The 25,465-nt window shown below is 33.2% G+C and overlaps 1 long non-coding RNA gene across 1 annotated transcript in view; it reads right to left on the bottom strand.

Moving 5' to 3' along the window:
- Positions 1–966: 966 nt before the first annotated feature.
- Positions 967–25,465, bottom strand: part of LOC105854901 (uncharacterized) — a 455,854-nt gene continuing 431,355 nt past the window's right edge. Inside the window, exon 4 of the long non-coding RNA XR_012918834.1 lies at positions 967–1,053. This is a non-coding gene — a long non-coding RNA (uncharacterized LOC105854901). The remainder of the gene's footprint in view (positions 1,054–25,465) is intronic.

Below are 25,465 nucleotides of genomic sequence, written 5' to 3'. Positions count from 1 at the left end.
AGATAATCACAAGCTAAAAATAATCCCAAAAAACATTATTTGTGGTGTTTCTGTGAGGATATTTCTAGAAGAGATTAGCATTCCAACTAGTAAACTAAGTAAAGATCACCCTCATCAATGTGAGTGGGCACCATCCAATCCATTATGGCCTAAATAAAACAAAAAGGTGGAAGAAGAAGCTTTGCTTCCTTCTTGGGTTGGGGTAGCCTCCTTTCCTGCTGGCGAACACCAGTGTGCCTGGTTCTCCAGCTTTTGCACTTGGACTGAGACTTACACCTGTGGCCTCAGCTGCCCCCTACACTGGGGTTCTCAGGCCTTCCTTCAGCCTAGGACTAGTTCCAAGTCTGGGGGACTCAAACTGCAGTACCCCACCAGCTTGTCTGGATCTCCAGCTTGCAGACAGCATATTGAGGAACTTTTTGGCCTCCACCATCAAATGAGCCAATTCCTATGATAAATCTCCATCTCTGTCTACCTGTCTATTTCCTGTTGGTTCTGTTTTTCTGGAGAACTTTGACTAATACATTCACCATCCATATATCCTCATTAGTGAAACATCTCTTTATGTCTTTGGCCCATTTTCTAATTGGATTGTTTGATTTTTTTTTTTTTTTTTTTTTACTGTTGAAGTTTGTGATTGAGCTATGTGTTTTTTTTTTTTAATGCCATTTATAAAACTGAGGAAGTCCTATTTTATTCCTGTACTGTTGATAGTTTTCTATCATAAATCAATGTTGACTGTTGCCACATGTTTTCTCTGTTTGTGTTAATGTAATAACAACTTACAAATGACAAAAAAAATAAATTAAAATTGAAGAATTCTGGCTACAAGGTCAATGATTTCAATGGCTATGATACACAAAAAATTTGACAAAAAGTTATTGGGAACATATATCATATACAGTCACATTTTTCTGAGCCTAAAATAACAAAAATAAAAACACAAACAAGAGTTTTTGACTCAGTACATGAAATAATATTATTCAAACTGGGACATTCAAAGACAGAGGTAGCTTATCTGTGATGAGTTCCATGTCCTTGGGGTAATCCAAACTGTTGAGAAAACACAACAGAAATAATGTCACAAGAATTGCTGCAGTGAATATAAATTTGGAAGATAAGATATAATGTGTAATTTCCTTTCCTTTTCTGAGTTTAAATGAGTAAGTATAGTATTTATAAAGAAAAGACCATCTCTATAAGATTTACTAGAATAGAATTGCTAGCATGACCCAGTTCTTCAATCTGTTACTACAGCTGTGAGACAATATTTTCTTACAATTTCTCTCTTCAGTCTCTTTATACTGTATCATTACAATCAGCCAATAAATGGCAGAGACTGACATCTGTAACATTCAAACTGACAATGAGATGACCAAGGACCAGTTAACTACTCAGTAGTTGTTGAAATGAATGACACTTAAGCTAATGTCCTGATGTTCTGCTGCTGATAAAAAGTGGAACAATTTTTTGACAGTTCTTAAAGAGGATATCAGGAAATACACATCATCAGCTTCACAGAAATGCATACATGTTATGAACTTCAAGTAATTTTACCTTCGGCTGCTCTGAATATATAGGTTAACTAAATTGGTCATTTTTTCGTGTGTGTCTAAGCTCACATCACCCCTCCATTCTAAACTGTGCGACAATATTGAGTATCAGTGGCCTTCAAATGGGCAACATTCTCCTCATAAAAATTAGACCAAGACATAATAGGGTCTTGTCACCACCACATCTGCCTTCTCATTTTACTTGTTTGTGAATGATAAACAATATGTTAAAGGCCATTCTTATTTTTGGAAAAAATCAATTTCAGGCACACAAGTTGTTTTCTGATGGGGAAAACTCATTTATCAATGGTAACATTCTTAAATATTTCATGTTACATATGGTAAATAAAACACATATGTGAACAGATCAATGCAGAGAAAATGTAATTGCAACACTAGGTTTGTAAAAAAAGCAATGCTCATTTAATGTCTACAATTTCATGTTAAAATGATAGCTTTTATTTACTGATAGATATATAATAAAATAAGCACTTATTCAGTTTTGACAGATACAAAAATGCCAGATTTATTGCCTTGAGGTACCATGCATTGGTAGTACATATTGATCAGCAGCATACAAAATAATAGTAAGAAATATAATAATCATTGAGATAATTTAAAAGGCTGCATTATCTTTATGTTAGTGTGTGAAAAGTAACCAAACTAACTACTAAAAATCAGTGTGTCAAAGAGAAATGTGCATTTCCGTGTTCATCGCAGTATTATTCACAATAGCCAAGATATGGAATCAATCTAGGTGTTCATCAATGGATTAATGGATAAAGAAAATGAACTATGTAAACACAATGGAATATTATTCATCCTTTAAGAAAAAATAAAACCCTGTCATTGGCAACAACATGAATGAAACCTGGAGGATATTATGTTAAGCAAGGCATAGATAAGCATAGAAAGACAAATACTACATGATCTCACTTATATGTAGAATATAAAAAAAGAACTAAAAGAAGTAGAGAGTAGAATAGTGGTTATTAGGGCTGGAGGGAAGTGGGGAGTTGGGGAACTGTTGGTCAAAGAGCACAAAATTGATTGGATAGGAGGAAAATGTTCAAAAGACCTATTGTAGAACACGTTGACTATACTAAATAACAGTGTATTTTGAAATCACTAAGATACTAGATTTTGTATTCTCACCAAAAAATTGACAAGGATGTAAGATAATGCATATGTTAATTAGTTAAAATGAGCCTTTTCACAGTTTATACATATTTCAAAACATCATGTGGTACACAGTAAATGAATACAGTTTCTCTCAATTAAAAATTAAAAACAAATAAAAATAAAAACCACAAATATGAATCTTTGAGTTATTCTATTGAAATATAATTTATTTATTTATTCTATTTAAAATATAAGTAGTAAAAATTATCAAAAATTAGTAATCTAAAATCTCAGAGAGAAAATTATGATTTCTCAAATAATTGTTTCTAGCTTTTAAGATCTTATCTTATAAAAAGCAAAAATCCTTTTTTTTTACATTAGGAATCAAATGTCAAAAATATATATTAGGCTTTGATATTTTAAAAATTGTTCTTAAAAATTCAAGAAATATTTGATTTCACAATAATTATTGCCATTACACTTAGAGTGATAGTTTTATATAACATCATTTTTAAAAAGATTTAGATACATAGCCAAAAAGAAATGAAATACTAAAAAGGAAAAATATAACTGTAAATGACTAAAAACATCTAGAAATATTTGATCCATTTCATTATCAGTCCCATCAAATGTTACAAGGATAGTAATTTTGATATTGTCTTTAATTTTTGTGTACCTCTGCCCAGGCTTTAATCTGGTCTTATGGTCCTTCAAACACAATTTCAAAACTGTATGTATTATGATTGCCTTAATGTTTCATATGTCATTATAATACAGTCCTAAATTGTATATAGCACCAAGTAAGAACAGACAAAAATATGAACATATCTTTTTTGCTCATTAATAATTTAATAATGAAATAGATTATGTTGGTCCAACTTTGAAAATCACTCTCTTAAGAACCATCCTACTTATAATCCAACTTTCTCATTGATTTAACTATCCAATACCTTCTTTTCCTCAGTTTCATCTACTTTGGGGAATTGTAAAATTTCTGTACAAACTAAGCAGCACCTATGGGCAAACTCATGAGACAGAGTGGCATAACTATTGTCTATATCAATCTTTCACACATTTGAAATAATATTCGTGAGTGTGATTCTATATCCATGTGATTGAATACAATGTTTGGAGAGTTCATAAGAGTAACATTGCCATTTTGTGTCAAATTGTCAAACACCTAATTGGTTCCAACATTGTGCTGTACATCAAAAGTAAAGAGATCTCAAAGAACATTTTGCCTCCTGGAAAAGACAAATATCTATTATTTTTTGTACAAAGCAACATGATAGGAATTGTAGTAGCAATGTTAGAAAATTGTATTCTAATACAGAGAAAGCATAAGCAGTATTGAAGAGTTTTTTTTTCTCTGAGACTTAGTTTAGTATTTTTTTCGTTAAAAATTTGAAGAGATATTATTTAAGCTTGCTTTCTGGGATAATCAGCTTTTGATAAAGAAAAAAGAGTGTTGTAGGTACAGTAGTGTAGAGTATTTCCAGGAGAAAGCATAGCAGTTAAATAGGCACAACGATGAGAATGCATTATTTTCATGGTATGTTCATACAGTTGCAACTATTATTACACAATGACAACCATAATGCTGTGATAAGCAGTCACTTCTATTGACAGTGTAGATGTAATGTACTTGGATTTTTCCTTTGGGTTCACACTTTTGAAACTGCACAACATAGCAGATGTTCTGCACAGTCGTCTTGACAACTACACTTTTATAACCATCGAGCCGTGAAGACAAAAGTTCCTAAGCAAAGTGAAAAATTGCTATTCTTTTCAAAATGTTGCTGTATTAGACTAATTAATCACTGTAAATGTGATATTACAGTGCAGTTTGGGCCAATTTCAGACTAATAATTAATGTATGTTTTGGGCTTTTTTTTGTATAATTGGTACCAATTATCTTAACTAAATTCAAGAACATCATTGAGGCTTTTAATACCAGAGATATATAATGAAATACATTTCCAGTATTATATCAGCTTTCAGTATTTCCTGACATAGAAACAGCCACTATCCTGACCTTTCTGAATATTGATTTGGGCAGTAGACCATGCAGAAAAGATAACATAGCCAGACAACTAATCATGGAAGCACTTTACGCAGAATAGATAGGTGTTTCATCAAGCAATTCCCAGTTTCTCATATGGCAAAGATGACAACTAATATTAACAAGGAGCCAAGAAAAAAAAAAAAAACATAATTTAAACCTCGTTAATACAGAGAACATTTTCTTGCTGCTCAGACAGCAGAAGAGGTAAATAGCTCATACTTTTCTACCTCATCTTCTTCATATTTCTTACTAATGGTCAGAAGTTTCCTTCCTTAAGTGGGATATTTGCATGAGTGGATTTGGTATGTAGAGACACAGAGCCTTGGGATTGCCAGCAGCAAGAGAGCTGGGTGATGGCAAAAGTGTCAAAAGTCTTGACAGCCAACATCTGTGGAATTGACTGTAAATGTTCACATTCTCAGTACTAATGCCAACATTGTCCTTAGTTCAGGTAACTAAATGCATTTTAATGGTTTGCAACTATCCTGGATTCTAGATTTTTATTAAAAGACCTATGTTCTAGTATTTGCTATAAAATTTAGCAGGGATGTAAACTTTGTCAAAAATTGTCACTGATTATCAATTTCCTTCTCTTAAAATTGGGCAACAACTTGCCTGTCTACTGAAACTTGCTCATTATGGGAATCATTAATATAATAGACCTTGCAATTGTTTAGGCGTATGCCACATGAAAAGTATATGTGACCACTTTTATTATTCATATGAAAGTTTTGTTTTTCCTAGAAAGAATTCTACTGGAGTTAGGAGGGATTCCAATTTAAAAACACACAGAAATGTGAGATAGGAATCAAGCTATTTGTTACTAAAATTGATCTAGAGAATCCAGCTTGGACTTGGTTACAAAATGTTCATTTTCCAGTATCTCTATTGAATTGGAATCATACTCCCATTGGCATACAGAACATATGACAAAACTGTAGCCTTTGCTGCAGGTGAAAAGCATCATACAGGGGCTTATCCTATAGACAGGTGGAAAATGGGCTCAGCCTGAATAAAGGTGGATCCCTAAAACAGGCCTAGAGAGAAGATAGAATATATGTTTGACAGTTCTCTAAATGTCAGCCATCAGGAGACAAGAAGAGTTAATAGCTGGGGAAAAGTTAAATATACAGTTTCTTATTGGTGCTGCTTATACAGATATATATATATATATATGTGTGTGTGCATATATATATTATATGTATATTCTATTTATTTTATAAATTATGTATATTCTAATATTACATGTATATTCTATTTATATATACATATAAATAGAATATACACAAAAAATCTTGTCCTTGTAGAGTTGCATTATAATGAGGATATATAATATTATAATAGATATGATAGTATATATATATGTATATTAATTAGATGGTTACAACTACCATGACATAAGAGAGTAAAAAAATTAGCAAAGGCTTCTAGAACATAAGGGAGAGTTACCTTTTTATGTGGTGGGTCAGAATAGACACTACTGGAAGGTGATATTAACAGAGACAAAAGAAGTGAAGGAGTAAACTGGTATATAACATAGGAAAAAGATAAATGAGGCATAAAGATGATTTAACCTTCTTTCATAGAGAAATACATTAGAGACTTGTAAAAATTGAAGCAAAAATGCATGTATTCAGACAGAGATATGAAATGTACAAAATCATAATATTTTAAAATATCAATACTTTGATCAATAATACAATTTCAGTAGTTCCTGGTTTACAAACTGCTTTTAAAAATCATCCTTACTTTATGAGAACTTGTGTGACACTCTAGTATATAAACCTTAAAAGTAGGGTTTCTCCAGTTAAAGTGAGGATGGGAGGCCACATGCAATTTCTTGGCCTCCCTCTCACTGTTAGGTCACAGAGAGAACACAATTTGATTTTTTCTTTTTAATATTTAGCATCAATTAAAGCAAATAATGTGAATTTATAAGTACAAATACAGAAGTGTTTTGTATAACAAATAACTGGATAAAAATATTTTACAGAGCAATTTGTAATATGAGACCATGTGGTATGTGGTGTAGGTGTGTACACAGGGAGAAAAATCTGGAAGGATATCCATTAATCATCATTACCTCGAGGAAGTGAGCTACAGAATTCTAACAAAAACACTTTTATTATTTTGGCTGTTTATAATAAATTAATATTATTTCACACTTAATACACATTATTTTAAAGAAAGAAACCACTGCACAATACTGTCATGTGATAACTTGAAAATATTTATTCAAATTCTTTTTGATTCAGGACAAACGCAAATAATGAAAGAAATAGCATCATTAGGTTCCACTGTAGAAACCCCAGGCATGATTTTCATGTGCCAAAATACCCCTGTCTACACAGTGTTATCCATCACTTAGATTCAGTGTTAAGACTTAGAGCAGACGGTGGTTTCAACAATCAACCATAATCCATGGCTCTTGGGAGAAAGCATCTTCCTAAGAATTACATGGACAGTTTCAATTTGTATCACATATGCCATCCAACATCTGTCAGATAAAAATTCTCTTCTATGACAATAGGATAAAATTAGTAAGCACAATCTTGTTCCCTAATAGAATAGTTGTATTAAATATATACAAGGCAAGGCTGACTCATTATTGGAAAAGTTTTCCAACTGTGTTTTTAAAGACAACTTCACCTTAAAATTATCAACATTTATATTTTCCATGAAATAGGAGTTATAAACACAAAATCTTCCTCTTTCACTGACAGTGCAAAAGGGCGGGAAAAAGACTATTCATTCCACATCTTCAAACCATAGAATATTAGCACAAAATGAAAAGGCAAAGAAGGGAACTGATACCTAGGGTTTTCCATAATAATATTTTCATAATGCCATAGGCACTAAGCTAAAATTTAGTCTTTACTTTTTATTAAACATGCTTATAAGTAGAAGGTGTAACAGTTTCTTCTCAAGTCCCACTTTGGAGGTCACTAGTCTAGACTAAGTAAAAGAATAACTTTTTATTCTTTGCTCTTTCTCTAGTACCTACTTATAGTCATACTGTTTTACAATGCTGAGATTTGCTTAAGAATCACTTTAGCACATTCAGATAAGATATGGCTCCTCTTTTACAGCTTGCAATTACCCTTGTATATCTTTTGGGAAAGAATAACTACATCAGAATACAGTCCAAGATCCCAGTAACCCTACAACCCATACAAGGGCCAAATTATAAGAGTAAATACTCTTACCAATGTTCCATTTGTTGTGGTTGTTATTGTTCACCACCTTCCTTTCAATCTCCCATGACAATCTGCTTTTGATTCAGTTTTGCTTTCATGCCCTTTAGTATGTCATCAACCGCTCTTAGCTGTATTTAGATGTAGGCAGACTAAAAACCTAAATTAAAGGGACAACACTGAATATGGAATTGTAAAGCTTGTATCCCTCCAAGTAGAAGATAATCATGACAAGAGTCTCTAGAAAATAAGCTATCACATCCATTGCCCATTTATTGATGGAGTTGTTTGATTTTTCTTGTTAATTTTCTTAAATTCAATATAGATTTTTGTTATTGGATGTATAGAATGCAAATATTTTTTCGCATTCTGTAGGTTGTCTATTTGCTCTATGATAGTTTTCTTGGATGTGCAGAAGCTTTTTAATTTGATCAGGTCCCATTTATTTATTTTTGTTGCTGATGTGATTGCTTTGGGGGTCTTCATCATAAATTCTTTGCTTAGGCTGATGTCTATAAGAGTTTTCCCAACACTTTCTCCTAGGATTCTTAAGGCTTCATGCCTTAGGTTTAAGTCTGTTATCCACTGTGAGTTGATTTTTATGAGAGGTGAGAGGTGGGGATTTAGTTTCAATCTTCTGCATGTGGCTATCCAATTTTCCCAGCACCATTTATTGAATCGAGATTCTTTTCCCCAATGAATATTTTTGCATGCTTTGTCAAAGATTAGATGACAATATGAGGATGGTTTTATATATGGAACATCAGTCATGTTCCAAATGTCCATATCTCTGCTCTTGTGTCTTTCCCATGCTGTTTTGGTTACCATAGCTTTGTAGTAAAGCTTGAAATCTGGTAGACTGATGCCTCCCAATTTGTTCTTTTTGCTTAAGACTGTTTTGGCGATACAAAGTTTTCTCTGGTTCCATACGAAGCATAGAACAATTTCTTCTAGATCTGTGAAAAATGATATCACCTAACTCCAGTGAGGATGGCTTATATCAAAAAGTTCCCAAACAACAAATGCTGGCATGGATGTGGAGAGATTGGAACACTCATACATTGCTGGTGGGACTGGAAATTAGTACAACTCCTATGGAAAGTAATTTGGAGATACCAAATTACTAGAGCTAAAAATAGAAATGCCATTTGATCCAGCAATCCCACTACTAGGCATCTACCCAAAGGAAAAAAAGATATTCTATAATAAAGACATCTGCACATGAATGTTTATGGCAGCACAATTCATAATTGCAAAGATGTAGAAACAATCCAAGTGTCCATCAATACATAAGTGAATTAATAAAATGTGGTATGTATGTACCATGGAATACTACTCAACTACAAAAACAATGGTGAACTCTAACCTCTTATATTATCCTGGATAGAACTTGAGCCCACTGTTTGAAGCGAGGTATCACAAGAATGGAAAACCAAGCACCACATGTACTCATCATCAAATTAGTTCTAATTGATCAACACTAACGTGTACACATGGTAGTATTATTGGGTGCTGGTCAGCTGGGAGGGAAGTGGTGGGGGTGGGTAAACTCACAACTAATGAATGTGAAGCGCATTGTATGGGGGAAGGGCACACTTTTAGCCCTGTCATGGGTGAGACAAAAGCATTATATGTAACCAAAATGTTTGTATTCCCATAATATTCTGAAATTAAAAAAAAAATTGCTTGGGTGAGGTAAAAAAAAATCAAGATTTCCAAAGGAGCGAGGGACATATACTTTAGCCCACTTTAAATATAACTCTTGTGGAGAGGCTCTGGTACTATTGTTTTTTGTAGTATACTTGTTAATGTATTTGATAGGGATGTAGGCTATGAACAATTACAAAAATGTACCCATGTGTTCATATACATATTCCTTAAATACAAAATATAAAGTTTATATTATTCAATAAAGAGAAAAAGAAAATAAGCTATCACAAAAATGGTTTCCTATATATTTCTATATGGAAAGCTGGCCCCCAAAATGGTGATAAATAAGTAAATAAGCCTTCATGCAGCTATGAAAACTCTTTATGGACACTGTTTCAAAGATTCTAACAAAATTAACAAGATATAGAGGAGATCTTATGTATCATCCAGAACAGTATGTCTCAACCTTTTATTTTATTTCATTTATCTCCCTCCTAAGGTGTTATTTTTGACATATTATGTTTTAACTTTCCACCAATGAATTTTTAACACCACAGACACAGTATAGCAGTTAAACACTGTGTGGATGTGCCTGTGTATATAAATAAATATATATATTTACATATATATTTCTCTGTGCTTTAAATGTAAAATAATAAGATTTCTTTTACCCCCTGATAAACTTTTACCTCTTCGTGGGCGATATTCTCCTCATTGAGAATACATGATCTAGAACAAATGGGAAAACTGAGGTCTTAAAAGCAAAATGACTTATCTATCACTACAGATAAAATTAATGTCAGAGCAGAAACTAGAATTCTATACTGTTTTCCAGTGGAAAACTTTTTGCACAGTTGCCTTGTGACACCAAATCTGAAAACACAATTCTACGGATAAAGAAATATAATTTTGACTAGATAAACAGAATGTGAAGTATAATAAACATTAGTACTAATGTGAACTCGTAGTTTAAAATTTTATTTGATAAAAATAACTAAACTTCATTATAATTGTTAATATGCTAATGTGCAGTGTCAATTGATGTTCTTTCTTATAATAATGAGTAAAATTTTATGTAATTCATAAAAGTATAACCTCCATTATAAAGAATATCATTAATAGACTTTATAATTACTAGACATTTTAGGAGAATTGATTCAATTTAATTTTCATTATAAAAGGAAAAATGGATTTTAAAATGTTATAGCTCAAGGTGTAATAGCTGACTTAATGGATAATTTAAAAAATACATTAGCCAAAACGAAATTCTATGACAATGAATGAGTAAAATGTCCCAAATATATTCTTAGACAAATAAATTTGCCATATATATGGATATGTATAACCACACATATAGGGACATTAAGAAGAAAATTAACTCATCAGTGACAGGAAAGTTTGTCTTTAATATTTCATTTTTGTCTTTAATATTTATTATTTATTTTCATTATATGTGTGTGTATATATATATGAATATGAGGTCTGTCTGGAAATTATCAAGCCATTATTAATATAATGAGAATGGTTGGCACAACATCGATGTAACCTGGCAGCCAAGGACAGTGGACTGGAACGTGCATGCACGAACAATGAAGACTTCCCTGTTCCAGTCAGTGGGGTGCCAGACACCATTGAGTGAGTACGTGTGCTCTGTGGCACTCAAAATTGCTGAGCAAGCAGAGCAACGAATCTGCATCAAATTCTGTGTTAAGCTTGAGCATTCCTCCGCAGAAACATTTGGATAATTCAGAAGGCTTTCGGGGAAGAAGCAATGAGTGAAGCACAAATAAAAGTGTGGCACAAATAACTTCAAAGAGGTTTGAGAATCTGTTGAAAGTGATCCATGTTCTGGAAGGCCTACAACAAGCAGAGCACCTGAGAATGTTGAACGTGTACAGGTTAGGTTAAGAGACGCTGAGAGAACTGTGTTGAGTTCCCAACGTGCCTACTTTGAAGGGGACTGAGGTATCATTGTCCTACATACAATGTTTCTTGTATTTTGTATCTTCTTCAATAAATGTCTCTATTTTTCATATTACAGGGTTGGATACTCTCCAGACAGACCTCATATATTCTTTGTACAAACATTTGAAAAATATAAAAATACAAACTATGAAATCTGGTTCTTTCTCAGTGTTTTCTCTTTCAATAAGTGGCAGCAGCAAAAACTAGAGAGTCATCTTTGAACCTCCCTCATCTTCATTCCTATTATACAATTTAATAAAAAGTAATATTGAATGAATCTTTGCAATATACAAGGATATCCAGAAAGTATTCTATTGTTATATTAACAATGGTTGGATACTTAATGGACAGCCCTAGTATGTGGATTCACCCACTAGTTTTCATGTCTGTGTTCAGACCTGACACTAAGCCAATGAAATTTTTGGCTAATCTAACTTGTCTCAACTGTCTTAACTTATCTAACTTGTCTTACTGTTCCCAGTCATGCTCTTTCCAGCCATTTATCTATTAACAGCCAGCCTCAACATTTTTAAAGGCAATAATGTATAATTAACTTGATAAATCATTTAAGGTTGAATTATATATATGTATGTATATCTATATATGTATATAATCAGATAGAAATATAATTTTTTATTCATATTCCTTTTTTAACATTAAAGATAATAATTATTGATATGTCCGTGTTGGGATGTCTCCTAAACTTTCTAGTCATATTCTTTGCATATTCACCTATTTTTATTTAGTGTATTTTAAATAATTCACCTAAACTATCTACACATTTATAATTTTACTCTGTAATATTTATTTCTTACAATACATCAATTTTTTATTGTTCTTAAATATCTGATTTTAGCTTGCACAAATTTTTAATATTTACATAGAAGACATATTTCCTTTGTGTTTATCTCTAAAAAATTTAAATCCTCATCAATATTTATTATGGTTTATTTTCCATGTTCCTTTTTTTTTTTAAATTGCAATTAGCATTAGAAAAATAAAAGCGAACCAAATCCAAAATTAGTAGAAAAAAAGAAATCACAAAGATCAGAGCAGAAATAAAGGAAAGTGAAACAAACAAAATACCCCAAAAGATGAATGAAACAAAATATGTCTTTTTGAAAACTGAAACAAAATAGACACACTTTTAGCCAGAATAACTAAAAACAAAGGAGAGAAGACCCAAATAAATAAAATCAGAGTGGAAAAAGGAAATATTACAACTGATATTGCAGAAATCCAAAGGATCATGAGAGACTACTATTAACAACTATATAGTGATGAATTTGATAACCTAGAAGGAATGGATAATTTCCTAGATACACATAACCTACCAAAATTGAACCAGGAAGAAATCCAAAACCAGAATAAACCAATAACAAGTAATGAGATAAAAGCAATAATAAAAAGCTTCCCGCCAAAGGAAAGCTCAGGACCCAATGGCTTCACTCCTGAATTCTACCAAGCATTCAAAGAAGAACTAATACCAAATCCTACCTAAACTATTTCCAAAAAATCGAGGAGAGAATACTCCCAAAGCTATTTTGTGAGTTTTGTATCACCCTGATACCAAAAGCAGACAAAGACAGAACAAAAAAGTGAATTATTGGCCAATATCTCTGATAAACAGAGATACAAAAATCTTCAGGAAAATACTAGTAATTCAAATTCAATGACACATTTAAAAGATTATTTATCATGATCAATTGGGGTTCAACCCATGGATGCAAGGGTGGTTCAACATATGCAAATCAATGCGATCATAGTAACAAAATGATAAATCATATGATAAATCAATACATTGTATTAATAGAATGAATGACAAAAACCATATAATCATTTCAACTGATGATGAAAAAGCCTTTGATAAAATTCAACATGCCTTCATGATAAAAACTCTCAAAAAATATAGAAGGAACTTGTCTGAAAACAATAAAAGCCATATATGACAGACCCATAGGTAGTAACATACTGAATGGGGAAAAACTGAAAGCTTTTTCTTTAAGAAAAATGCTCAATGATAGATAAATAAATTAAAAAAAAAAACAGTTGGGATGTATTTATTCTATGCAATGATATGCAAAAATGAAAATGAATTAAGTGCACAATAGCATGATTCATCTTAAATCTATTATGGTGAACAAATGAAGCCACTTATAATATTTATATGAAACATGAAATTCCAAATGAGGCTAAATTAATCTATGGTGATAAAAATCAGAATGATGGTTGCCTCTGTTAGAGTGAGAATGACCTGAAAAGAGGCATGAGGGGGCTTTTGGAGATGATGGAAAGTTTTGTTACTGTTGTTTTGATGTGGTGGTAAGTTACATTCATGGTTATATCGTATGTTTGCCCAACTCATGAAACTGGGTACCTAAAATCCTTGTATTTTATTGTGTTTCAATTATATTGCAATAAAAGGGAAAAGAAATGTCTATAGAAGATATTACAGAACATTTCTAAAATCAGATGATAAATAAGAATAAAATTAAGGAAATAATTTAAAATAAAAGGTCCAGTGAGCATGTTTCAGATATATATAGTAAATCCTATAATTTGACATAATCAGAGGAAGAAATGATCTCATAAACCAAATTAACATTTTTAGCATATCAAATATGGATCTCTCTTTTTCAAGGCTATAGAAAGAATGAAATATTTAGCTTTAACATTATAGAGCAAAATTGAACAGTACAATGCTACCATGATTTCAGGCTCAACCTAATCTGGGTCATTTCATAGGATGGAAACAGCAAAGGGTATAGAGCCAAAGAGACTTCACTTCAAATCTTTCTAATATCACAAAATAACTGTTGGTCTTTAAAATATTATCGACCCAAACTGACACCCTTTTAAAAGAGAGAAAAAAGTTATTATTGTAAAGTACCTAGCAGAGGACAAGTCCATGTTAATTGTTTTTCCTCATCTTGATTTAATAAAGGACAAGATACATTAACAAGAGTTCATTATAAAAAGCATAGGTATTCATAAATTTTATATCATTCCCACTCCAAAGAAAATATTGGTGAATGAGGATAGCTCTGGGTTATAAAGTGCTAGGTGGTATAATATTTATTTTCTCTTAAAAAATATATTTAACAAAATGAACTTGAATGTGACCTTATGTGAATGAAGTTGATTTTTGTGTGGCTTTTCACTTCCTCTCAGAAAGGTTAATGCTATGTGGTATCGATTGCCTTCACTAGAGACTGTGTTTCTATTAAATTAATAACACTAAAATTAAATAAAACTTTCAGCAATGGAAATGCCTAGAATTTCTTTCTGATAGTGATTATTGAAAACCCTTGACATACAAAATATTCTTAGAAACATAGAATTTAGACATCTGGGTTTATTTTTTAATCCTTTGTTTCTTTAAGTTTTTAAAAAAGACAAATGTTATTTTTCCTATTTATTTGTGGATAGAAATGTTTCTATATAATTTGATGAAGTCATTTTTTGAACTTGAGCAAGTTGTGTAGTAGCTTCAGCCTCCTGAATAATTAAATAAAAATGCCTGAAATAAAGTGACTGGATTAAAATATTATGGTTAATATTTGACTTTAGTCAATTTACTTAATACACTTGTGTCTCATTTTCATCATGTTGAGGATGAGCATAATTATAGTACCTACTTCATAGTTGTGTGAATTTTAAGGGAAATACTATAATTATTAAGCATAAAACAATGCCTGTTATATAGTTAAGCAATAATTGTTAAATATCATTTCTTTACCTACCAAACAACATCTCTGACATAGACTATCTCCAATGTTCTAATTCCAGCTTCTTAAGTTTATAAGTAGTTTTCCTGTGAGCCATATGTTGTTTAAATATTATATTTGTTTATTTTATATTGCATATTTTAGTACAAGCCTTGATTTGCTAACACAGATTACATTGTTTTTAGTTCCACGTTTATATAACCTACAAGTCCACAACATTAGTTTTAAAGACATTTGCATCTATTCCTTTAATTTTTAAATATTGCAAGTTAAGGTGGGTTCTTGATTAGTTTCAAATTTTGAATAAAGATTTCCTAGTTTGTCCTTTCATTGATAACATTTGGCTCCAAAGTCACTTAAGAAGGAAAAGGGAAAAAATGCTAGAGAAATGTGTTTTTTTAATCAAATTTGTATTGTTCTCTCTTACCATCTTTATTTATGCTAAGGGAGTAAGGGTGAGAAGACAGGAAGACATGAAAGCTTTCTGGTATCATACTTTGCATTGGTGAATCACAGAGGTCCCCACCATCATGTCTGCACAAAAGTGACCAGGAGAATTCAAGATTCGGGCAGCTTACAGGCAGACAAGCAAATGATAGGAACTATCCTAATGATTTTTCAAAATCTACTCAGTTCAGTATCAATGCAATATGATGAAGTACTTGGCTATTTGCTTCTAGCTGTTAGAACCTTTGCCCATAATAATGTCCTCCCTATCTTCCTTTTTCCTATGGTCTCTGTCTCCTGTGTACCCTTTATGATTAAATTGTTCTTATTAAATATTATTATTAATAGATTTTTCCATGGAATTATCTCATGCCCCTTCTTATGAATATTCAATACACTTTACTGTCATTATCTCACACAGTTTAAAAAAGAACTTAGAACATGCATGGATTAAATTTGACTGGTAAAAATTACTTTTATTATATAAACTTATACACAGGAATTTTTATGTATAAGAAAAACTTTGAGTATACTGCAGAACTCATTGAACTTCAGAAAAAAACAGTGAGAAGTTCATTCTGAAGACTTTTGCTCACTGGGAAAAACAGCTTCCAGGTATAGTGAAGGATTGGCTTCTGGAGATATTCAAGCAATCACTTTACAACCATTGGCGCGTGACATTTTATACTGTGAAAGCTGCAGGCAAAAGCTGAGCCTGAGAATCTTTATGATCTTCTTGTAACCTTTGCTATCATAACGTTGTCAAGGTAAAATTAAGCATTTCTTTTCACCTATCTGTACCTTCACATATGTTGTACCCTACAGCAAGAATCCTATTTCTCTGTTTCTACCTCAACTGTTACCCAAGCTTCAGCTCCAATGGATGCTTTTTCTTGTACATTGCATTTACTGCCTTGTCTTACAATAGTCTCTCATTCCACCCAAGATACCTTTTACTACATTATAAAGCGTCTCTGATGTCACTATGTTTGTGTACGTCTGTCTCTTTCACTAATTTGTGAGCTCTTTGAGCCACCACACCTGGCCCAGTATGAAATTTTAAATGTATTACGAAAATAACATTTTTGTTGGAGTAATAATAAAGAGAAATAAATATACTTCTTCTGAGTTAAAAAGTGCAAAGACTAAGCAGGAAAATGGTGTTTATTTTATTCTTTTAGGTAAAGATATTTTTATATCTTCATAACTATTACCACTGGTAATGTAAGCCTCTTGGCTTACTTATTTTGGAAGAGGTTTGTATGGGATCCAAAATATACTTTCCATTTTTATTGTAAATTTATCATAAATATATTAGAGAAGAGACTAAAATAAAAATGTACTCAATTTATTTCACTCCAATACAGTATAAATATCTATTAGAGATATTTATTGGACTTTCCTCAAGACAAAAATGATGAAATGATTTTTTGACTTATTTGTACTAATATGTCTCTGGTATTGGTCTTCATGGTCTAGTTTCTTCTTTGCAGGGTGAGAAAGCTTCCAGTGGAACCTGGAAAAAACGTTTCTGGACATAATAGAAATATAGTTGATCTCTGTGAGTTTAGTGAAATGAACATATAATGGGAAGAAGATGAATGTTTTCTAAACCAGGCAAAACTACTATCAGGATTAATCTGTTAAAAAAAAAAAAAAAGAAGTATCAACAGAAGAAAGTAGCCAGGTCAGAAATCAAGGTTTATGATACACACTAGTTGCTGGCTGTGCTTTAATTTTTTTTTTTTTTGTAATTTATGAAGAAAAGGAATTTATGTCTTACAGTTATGGAGGCTGAGAAGTCCAAGGTTGAGGAGCCACTACTGGTGAGGGCTTTCTTGCTTGTGGGGACCCTCTGCAGAGTCCTGAGGAGATGCAGATATCACATGGAGAAGGGGCTGCGTGTGCTCTAAGTTTTTGTTCATCAGGGATTCCACTCATTGCTATTTTAACTTTTCACACGCCAAGGTATAATGAAAGTGTGTGTGTGTGTGCGCGCGCGTGTGTGTGTGTGTCTGGGAGGGTTTGGGGCAATCCCTAGCCATGAGTATTGCCACTTCCAAACCAAGACTAATAAATATTACTTGAACTGTGATAAATTCCCTAAGAAAATGCCACTTTGCCACGTGACCTTCTATTGCAGAAAGAACTCTCTATCTCAGCACACATGTAAATGGTCTTCCAATTTTGAATCCTTTTCCGCTTTTTTTTTGTCTGCAACCACATGACTGGATAGGTTTGCTTTCCTTTTCAAGCATGAAAATCAGGACCTTAATAGCTCATTTCACATTTCTAGAATCCAATACACAGGCTTGATTTTATGGTTTGGCTGGAATTCAACTATTAACCATTTCTTCAAATGTAAACAATATGACCTAGCTCTCAAATGAGTTAGCTGACTGCCTTAAATATAACAAAATGCCACTTCATAAAATAGTTTTACCTTGACAACATTATGAAAGCAAAGGTTAAAAGAGGATCATAAGGATTCTCAGATTCAGCTTTTGCCTGCAGCTTTTGCCATATAAAATGTTTCACTTCAATGGTTGCAAAGTGATTGCTTGACTACCTCCAGAACCCAATCCTTCACTATCCCTGAAAGCTCTTTCTCCCAGTGAGCAAAAGTCTTCAGACTGAACTTCTTATTGTTTTTTCAATGTGTTGTTTATTATACTTTTGACTCTACTCCCAGACTGTCTTGTCTCCACTCCATTGAGTAAATTAAATGTTTTGTTTTGGTCTTAAAATAAATAATGCTCTGAGATGAGTGTGATATTCCAATAGCATTCTTAATTCTAGTACAGAGTATTGTGATTTCTATCCCTTCCTCATACATCCCTCACTTGCATTTGTCCTGTTATTTTCTTTTCTTCTTGGGTGGCTGCCTTTAACATTTCTTGTAGTGAGGGCCACCTGGTGACAACAGTGCTAGGCACTGTTACATCTGATCCTTTCCCTAGCCTTAGGTAAATTCTTCACAGGCATGAGAAATTTAAATCAGCTTAGCAAAAAGAGGATTCCTCTATAGATCTCTGTGCAGTATCCTTATCTCTAAAACTCTGTTCTGCACACAGGAGCAGATAAATAATGTCTAAGGATCAATGGAAAATAAAAATGTAGGACCTATATCTTTTCAAAATTATTTAAAAAATTTAATATAAATGAAGTGAAACATTAAGTCAAGTATGGGGTCTTTCTAAGTGACAGGGTCCTGTGCAGTGGCACAGCATAGGGACAATGAGGTCTGGAGCCTAGTCACCTTGGTCTTCCTGGAGTTTCATTTGGATCACCTGCATGCAGTAAACCTGCTCCACCTGGGCTTCCTGTCCATGTGCTGTGCCCTGGGAACTTATTCAAGTCAGTAAGCTGGGGCAATCACTGAGGTTTTCTCATTTGTTTCCATCTTTCGGGGATCACCTTTTGATACCTGATGGCTAGTATCCTAAAAGATAGTGCTTTATATATTTAGTCTGTTTTCTGCTTGCTTCAGATGGGAGATTAAAAATAGCCCTGATTACTCCATTTTGGCAAGAAGCAGAAGTACTTTCTTTTCTGTGTGTACAATCAAATGATTTAGGAGTCTTATGTTAGAACATCACAGTCACAGAAGTATGCAAACTATAACTTTAAGTTTGAAGTCCTCATGTGAATCAAATATTTCTTAGCTTAGGCCTACTCATTGTATTAATATTTATATTTCACTGCATAATTTTAACTTAAATCTTTCCTGCTTCATTCTTCCATCTTGAAGGCTTCTATGCATTAATTCCATGTCAGTAAAATAACTTACTTTAGGAATTTCATAATGCAAAATCTGGCATGTTGGAAAAATTTACTGGCTAAGTGATCCAGAAATGGACCAGTTCATGATTAAGGGAAAGGGGTAAATAGAAAAAAAATATATATATATAAATATATTTATAAGCTTTAAAAATATAGGGCTGTTTTGATTTTATATCTGGATCCCAATAAAAATACTGCTAGATTTTGTTATATTTACATTTCAATGAGCAGTTGCAGACGTCAGTGGTTGTCAAGTGTGATTCCTAAGCCAACAGCACTGCATTGACATCAACTGGGAACTTACTAGAAAAGCAGATTCAACCCTAGACCTACAGAATAAGAAATTCAGGGATGCAGTTCAACAATCTTTGTCCCTAACAAGCCTTTTCATACACACTATAGTTTGAAAACCATTGATATGATGTGATTCCTCACTTTGAAAAGCCTTCTCATCCCCCATCTGTTAAGCACATTACTGTATGTACACTGCCTACCTTGCATAGGATATCAATGTTCTAAGGGCATTTGCCAAGAAAGATCTTTCTATCCCCAATAAATATAATGGAATTATCTTTTTTATGTCTTTAGAGAGATTAACTTATTCATAATTTTTGAAGTTTAAAAAAACTTGTATACTTACAATAATAGTTTTTCCCCTAGATACTATTTATGCTATGTTTGCTTAGTGCTCTTTAAGCTGTATATCTGTGGAATTGACTATGTAAAAAATGCTAATAAAACAAAGGAGAGATCATTAAGCGTTAAAGGTACTTTGAAACTTTGATTACTGGCATTAAACTATTTACTGATCACTGTTCAATTCAGTTACTGTTGCAACAATATTTTCACAAACTCAGAAACTTCCATACAATCAAGTACTTAAAACAATATTTTTTTTTAATCTTTGCTGATGCATCTGTGATCATCTAGGAGTTGACTTATCTTGTCTGGGCTCTTTGGGGTTTGACTACAAGTAGCAAGTTGTCTTTAGATATGCTTTATGTATGTCTCATTCTTTTGTCTAGCAAGATTCCCAGCACATGTCCTTTAAACAGCAATGGCGGTAGTGCATTTGAAATTAGGGGAATAGAGGCTGCGGACATATGATGCCTTGATTAGCTTTAACTAAGCACACTGTCAGTGTCATTTCCATCTAAATTCACTGGCAACAAGTAGCCACATGACCACAATAAACATCAGTAGAGAGAGAAAATATATTCCATCATTAGAGGGAGAAACTGCAAAATCATATGTCAAAGCCTGAACATGAAGATTTAAGAAAAGAATTGAGTAGAATGGTGTGATGTAATCTACACAAGTACCCACTTCATCCCAGTTACATTTTTAGGCAGTGGGAATACAGAAGTAAATGAAATAAATTCATTTCTTTTGAAGCTTATATTCTAGTGGAGCATTTAGACATTTAATGGATAATACGGCAGGTAAAAGAAATGAAATACTTGGGAAAAATGAAGCAGAATAGGGAATGAAAAGTAATAGGAAGGGGTGCATGTTATTTTGAGTAGGGCAGATAGGGGAGGTCTCTGTAGGGGGGAATTTTGAGTAGAAAATATAAAGAAAGGTATAAAACATTAACATTTCCCAGTAAATAGCCTTCCTAGCAGAGGCAGTATAAAGGGCAAGGATCCTGGTTTATAATATGCTTCATATTTTGAGGAACAGAGAGGCTCCAGTGCATCAATGAGGGGATTCATGAGAAAAATGAGAACAAAGAAGTAGACAAGACCAGATCTCACGGACTTTGTAAATTATGGTGCAGAATTTAGATTTTAATCTACAGATGATAATAAGCCTCTGAAGAGTTTAGAGCAGAGATGTCATAATATTTAAATTTTAAAAGGATAATAGACTGGGAGACATGTATCAAAATATTTTGTCATTTTGTTCTCACATTTTAAAGGTTTACAAGACACTCAAAATATGCATTGTTTGAAGATTGTGTCTTCCCTTGATGTCACATAAGTTCTATCTTCAGTGCATTTTATAACAGACACCCCATTTGGGTAGTCATTGTTTATTGTGATCCTGGAAATAATTAAGAAAAGACAGATTAGTCATGCTTGTACTAACTTGGAACAGTTTAATTGTTGCTATGATGATTGTTTCATTATCGAATAAGTTTATAGATATATCTGGCATAATTTCTGCTATGGACTTAATTGTCCCTAAGCCCCAATGTAGTGATACTTGGAGATGAGACCTTTGGAAAATAATTAGGATTTGATGAGGTCATGAGGGTGGGACCATAACCTAATAGAGCTGGTAGACTTATAAAAAGAGGAAGCGACACCAGACTGCCATATTGCAGGGGGAAGTAGATTTGTTACATATATGAAATTCAATAAACAATGTGGAATCATTAAGACTTGTTGTCAAGATGGGATGTGAAATAAAAAGTAAAGTTAGAGAGGGCGTATGTGTTCTGTACAATGAACTAAATAAGCAACAATGACATATAACATATTAATAATTTTTGTCTATATTTAACTCAATACAGAAAAATGATTTACCAATTTCCAATTAGGTTCTTACTTTTTTTTCATCTTTAATATTTTTTTATATTTTATTTTTTTATTTTGGCATATTATGGGGGTACAGATTTTAAGGTTTCAATAAATGCCCTTACTCCCCCTCCCCCCACAAGTCTGAGTTTCAAGCATGACCATCCCCCAGATGGTGCACATCTCACTCATTATGTATGTATATACCTGCCCCCTCCCCTTTCCCACCTGCCCAATACCCTATTACTCTAGTACCTATGTGTCCACTTAGGTGCTGCTCAGTTAAAACTAGTTTGCTGGTGAGTATATGTGGTGCTTGTTTTTCCATTCTTGGGATACTTCACTTAGTAGTATGGGTTCCAGCTCTAACCAGGAAAATATAAGATGTGCTATATCACCATTGTTTCTTAGAGCTGAATAGTACTCCATGGTATACATATACCACATTTTATTAATCCATTCTTGGATTGATGGGCACTTGGGCTGTTTTCACAGCCTTGCAATTATAAATTGTGTTGCTATAAGCATTCGAGTGCAGGGGACTTTTTTGTAGAGTGTCATTGGATCTTTTGGGTAGATGCCCAATAATGGGATTGCTGTATCAAATGGTAAATTCACTCGTATCGCTTTAAGGTATCTCCATATTGCTTTCCACAGAGGTTGAACTAGTTTGCAGTCCCACCAGCAGTGTAGGAGTGTTCCTCTCTCTCCGCATCCATGCCAGCATTTATTGTTTGGAAACTTTTGCATATAGAGCCAAGAGCACCTGGTAACCATCATATTACCTGCATAAAGGACAGAATTAGATATTCTACTAAAACACTGTTATTATTCCTGACAACCTAAGTTTGAAGTTAATACAAGGACAATCTGAACAGACCTTGTTTTAGATTCTAAGTCCCACTTTGAAATAACCCATAGAATAATTTGATTTCTCTATTTCCCCAATACAATTTTATCAAAATTTTAGTCAGATCATTATTCCTTAAGTAACTATGTGGCCCATATATAGTATGTCTAGGCAATGGGGTAGAAATTTGATTGATGGCTTCCTCATTCCTCATGAAAATGGGCAAAAAGACAAAAATATAGTTGGCTCTCAAAGTATGTGTAAAATTATCTGTTTTGAAAAACCTGTCAACGAGGCCCTCTGTGCTTTCATTTAGTTGAAACACCGTAATGATGGCATTGCCTTGAGCAAGGCAGCCTTGTCATGGACAGATAAATTTGGAGAGCAGCTGTGTGGAACAGAACTACTTCGGGGGAGCACAAGGCTTCAGGCTGACTTTGAGCTCATGAGGTAATGTCATAAATAATGACAGATACTTCAGAGCATGAAAATGTCACCGAGCAATAAAGATCTCATGTGCTTCTCAGAGTAGAATGGGCAGTTGGCCCTACATTGCCCTGCTTTATTTTATCTGATCTGTGAAGCAATGTTGGTGAATGCTCGAACCCCTCACATAGGAGACTAAAACCAAAATCAGGGATCATATGCAGCTCATAGGGATGTGATGACATGAAGAAGATACTAGCATTGCTTTCAAGAAGTCAGAGTGGATTTGAATGTCTAGTGACCGTGGAATAATAAAGTGAGATAATAAGAAATGACAAAATCTGTGAGAGAGAGACAAATTGTGACTAAGTATGTGGCTAACGTCAAAAGATGTAAACAAGGAGAAAGCAAATGAGTGTTAAATGGCCGATCAGTTGGGAAAGTGTATTCTTTAGAGTCATCCATACTGTATACTTTAGAGTCACCTACTGACCTTCTATTTGTATATCCATGTTCCATTTTCATAAGCCCACCACAGTCCATCTAGAAAAGGAAGTTCTCTGAGCCCAGAGATTAAATTTCCATCAAGACCTTACAACCAATATATGCTTTTAATATTCAAAAATTATATCCTTATGCTATTAACACTTTTGCATTTGATTGACAGATGCAACACTGCAAAATATAATGCAAAGTTCTAAAAAATTTTCAATTAAATAAAAAAATGCTTTGTTTATTTGTGTCTTTTATATTTATAACATAAGGCTTTAATACTTTGCATACAAATATAGATATTTTCCAACAGCAATAGTCATTTATATAGAAAAAAACATGAAGACAATGTCACTTTCTAGGATACCAATATAGCATATGTCAGACTTGCCTATATACAAAACTATTAGCTAAAAGTGAATGTCCCATGCTTCACACCACTGAAAAGTTTTATTGATATGGCAAGTCATGTGACTATAAAATCTTTTCTTAAGGTCTCTTAAATATCAAAAGCAGTGGCTGAGAGTACTATTCAGTTAGATGAAATACCTTCTAAAAAGAGGAAGGGTGTATTTAAGACCTAATAAAGAAACTTTCAACATTTGCTGAAATGTTTTAACAGTAATGCCTATAGTAATTATTTTATTCCTGCCCTGTCATTGTATTTTAGCTGTGTCTGGGGAAGATAACTTTTGTTAGTTTCATGGTTGAGAGGAATCATATTTTAGCAGTCATGCTTAATGAGCTACACCTAAGGAGCCTCACCTGCACATTGTTTGAAGTGTCACTTCATGACAAATTTCTGGGCTTGGAAAGGAGTGAGTTTATATTGCATGTGAGAGGAACGTGAATCATTAGGAAGCAAGGGCAGATTGTGGAAACTAGATTCCAAAATGGTGCCAAATGATCCCCACCTGCCTCTGGTATTCAAACCTTTGTGCATTCCTATCCCATATTATACAGAAGTTGTTCCTGTGTAACCAGTAACATATGGGAGAATTGATGGTCTGTATTTCCTGATATTAGGTAGGTTATAAAACATACTGTGCCTTCTCTCTTGGTTTTGATCTCTCTGTCTTTCCTCTCTTTGAGAATAGGAAGCTGCTGTTTAGAAAAGCCCTAGGAGGCTACTCACAGAGCAGGTTCCTGAAGCACATAGCCAACAGCTTGTAAGGAACTGAAGCCTGCCCAGAAATACACAGCCCCAGCAAAGCCTTGAGATGATTGCAGCCCTAACCTATAAACTGACTGTAAACTTGTCAACAATCCTGAGTCAAAACTGCCCAACTGAGCTGTTACAGGAGACCTGAAACTATGTTAGATAATAAATGTTAGCTGTTTTAAGAAGGTAATCTTTGGGGGTAATTTGTTATGTAGCATTTGAAAATGAAAATCTATATCAAAAACGAAAATTTACCTTCTTATGGAAGGTGACTCTTCCATTGCAATTACAATATTATATAATGATAATTTATTTATAAATCACTATAATGTGATCAAAATTGTGTTTTTTTTAAGTCCGTTTCTACAGGGCTCACCGTAGCATCCTGGCTGTCACATTATAAATACTAAATGTTTACAGAAATTAGGGAAGGAAGTAAGGAAGAAAGTGATTTATCTGTATCATTTTTGTCAAATTTCCAGACACAAATTAAACTAAAATATAAA

The sequence above is a fragment of the Microcebus murinus genome, chromosome 4 (assembly GCF_040939455.1).
Source record: "Microcebus murinus isolate Inina chromosome 4, M.murinus_Inina_mat1.0, whole genome shotgun sequence".
NCBI classification, from domain to species: Eukaryota; Metazoa; Chordata; class Mammalia; order Primates; family Cheirogaleidae; genus Microcebus; species Microcebus murinus.
Note: the sequence above shows the minus strand (reverse complement) of the source record. Positions and strands in the feature narration are given on the sequence as shown.